The sequence below is a fragment of the Nycticebus coucang genome, chromosome 19 (assembly GCF_027406575.1).
Source record: "Nycticebus coucang isolate mNycCou1 chromosome 19, mNycCou1.pri, whole genome shotgun sequence".
NCBI classification, from domain to species: domain Eukaryota; kingdom Metazoa; phylum Chordata; class Mammalia; order Primates; family Lorisidae; genus Nycticebus; species Nycticebus coucang.
Genome location: NC_069798.1, coordinates 54,803,706 through 54,805,937, shown reverse-complemented (window position 1 = coordinate 54,805,937; position 2,232 = coordinate 54,803,706). Strand labels below are relative to the sequence as shown.

General features: G+C 43.1%; 1 non-coding gene across 1 annotated transcript; it reads right to left on the bottom strand.

Moving 5' to 3' along the window:
* Positions 1-488: 488 nt before the first annotated feature.
* LOC128572218 (small nucleolar RNA U13) lies at positions 489-589 on the bottom strand. The gene has a single exon (XR_008376122.1). It is a non-coding gene; the product is annotated as a small nucleolar RNA U13 (small nucleolar RNA).
* Positions 590-2,232: the final 1,643 nt, after the last annotated feature.

Below are 2,232 nucleotides of genomic sequence, written 5' to 3'. Positions count from 1 at the left end.
GACAAATGATCCGACTCTGCAGACTCTAGTCATTTTTTGAAATTTAAGCACAAATATAACAATCATACCCCAGCATATGTGCTCCTAAAATGCAAGCACACTTTCTAGCTCTAAATGCTCTTCGCAAACCTATTAATAATGAATTCTCACAGGACAGGCTCATTAGGCCTATCAAATAGGTAGCATGAAATGTTTAGCAAAAATTACAAGTTGTTAGTAAAATGACAAATAGCAAAATTATAAATGTTCTTATTCTTTGATTAAGCAACAGTATTTGTAGGACTTTATCATATATATATGGGGGGGGGATTTTTTGTTTGTTTTGAGACAGTCTCACTATATCGTCTTTGGTAGAGTGCCGTGGCGTCACAGCTCACAGCAACCTCAAACTCTTGGGCTTAAACTATTCACTTGCCTCAGCATCCCAAGTAGCTGGGACTGCAGGCGCCCGCCACAACCCCTGGCTGTTTTTTTTATTTTTTTTTCCACGTCAGATGGGTAATGTGCTGTCATAACAAGATTTGTGGGAGGCACATCTCACGCATGCGCCTGAAGACCCAATCATTACACTTCTGAACTACAAAAGGATCACCTGGCTGGTTTTTTTGTAGTTGTTGTAGTTGTCATTGTTTAGCAGGCCCTGGCTGGGTTCGAACCTGCCAGCCACAGTGTATGTGGCTGGCGCTCTAACTATGGGCGCTGAGCCTGTGTGGGCTTTTGTGTGTGTGTGTGTGTGTGTGTGTGTGTGTATACATATGTGAAAAATGATAGATATTAAGATTATTTGTTGCACCATTTTCTTTTTGAGACATAGTCTCACTCTGTTGTCCCATGCTCGAGTGCCCTGGCATTAGCTTTGCTCACAGCAACCTCAATCTTCTGGGCTCAAGCGATCCTCCTGCCTCAGCCTCCCAAGTAGCTGGGACTACAGATGCCTCGCACCACACCTGGCTAATTTTTCTTTTTTCTTCTTTTTTTTCAGACAGAGTCTCACTCTATCCCCTTGGGTAGAATGCTGTGGCATCATGGCTCACAGCAACATCAAGCTCTTGGGCTCAAGCAATTCTCTTGCTTCAACCTCCCAAGTAGCTTGGACTATAGTCATGTGCCATGATGCCTGGCTATTTTTAGAGCTGGTATGTCACTGTTGCTCAGGCTGGTCTAGAACTCCTAAGCTCAAGCAATCCCCTGCCTCAGCTTTCCAGAGTGCTAGGATTACAGACGTGAGCCACCTCTCCTGGTTCTTTTTTTTCTTTTCTGAGACAAAGTCTCACTCAGTTACCCTTGGTAGAGAACCATGATATCATAACTCAAAACAACTTCAAACTCTTGGGCCTGAGCAATCCTTTTGCCTCAGCCTCCCAAGCAGCTGAGACTACAGGCGTACACCACCACACCCAGTTAAATTTTCTATTTTTGGTAGAGACAGGCTCTTGCTCTTGCTCAGGTGGGTCTTGAACTCCTGAGATCAAGCCATCTGCCAGCCTTGGCCTCTCAGAGTGCTAGGATCATAGGCAAGAGCCACTGTGCTGGGCCAAGTTAGCATCTGTTAGACTTTCATTTGCTTAAAAAAGGGAAAAAATGAATTATTTTTAGATGCTAAGACTGTCTCTAGAAGGATTCCCAAGAAAGTAGTGTCCATGGCTATGTTAGGATGGGAACTGGTTGTACCTTTTCAACCATTCAAATTTTATATTTTGTGACTGCATTATCTATTCACAAATATATAAGCTGAATCAAATTTTAGAAATAATCCTCACAGGCCGGGTGTGGTGGTTCACGCCTATAATCCCAGCACTCTGAGAGGCCGAGGCAGGTGGATTGCCTGAGCTCAGGAGTTGGAGATCATCCTGAGCAAAATTGAAACCCCCATCTCTACTAAAAATAGAAAATCTGAGGCAAGAGGATCTTTTGAGCCCAAGAGTTGGAGGTTGCTGTGAGCTATGATGCCATGGCACTCTATCAGGGCAACAGCTTGTCTCAAAAAAAAAATAAAAGAAAATAAAAAAGAAGAAAGAATTCTTACAAATACTACTTTGAAAAGAATAGTTGAAAAACTATTAGGAATAATGATCTCCTTTTCTCCTTTTTTCCCCACCCTCAAAGGCTAATATAGTTTGAGAGAAAAATGCATGAGGCAAGCGACTGTAAAAAAGGATCAAAATGGGGTGGCACCTGTGGCTCAAGGGAGTAGGGCGCCAGCCCCATATGCTAAAGGTAGTGGGTTCAAAC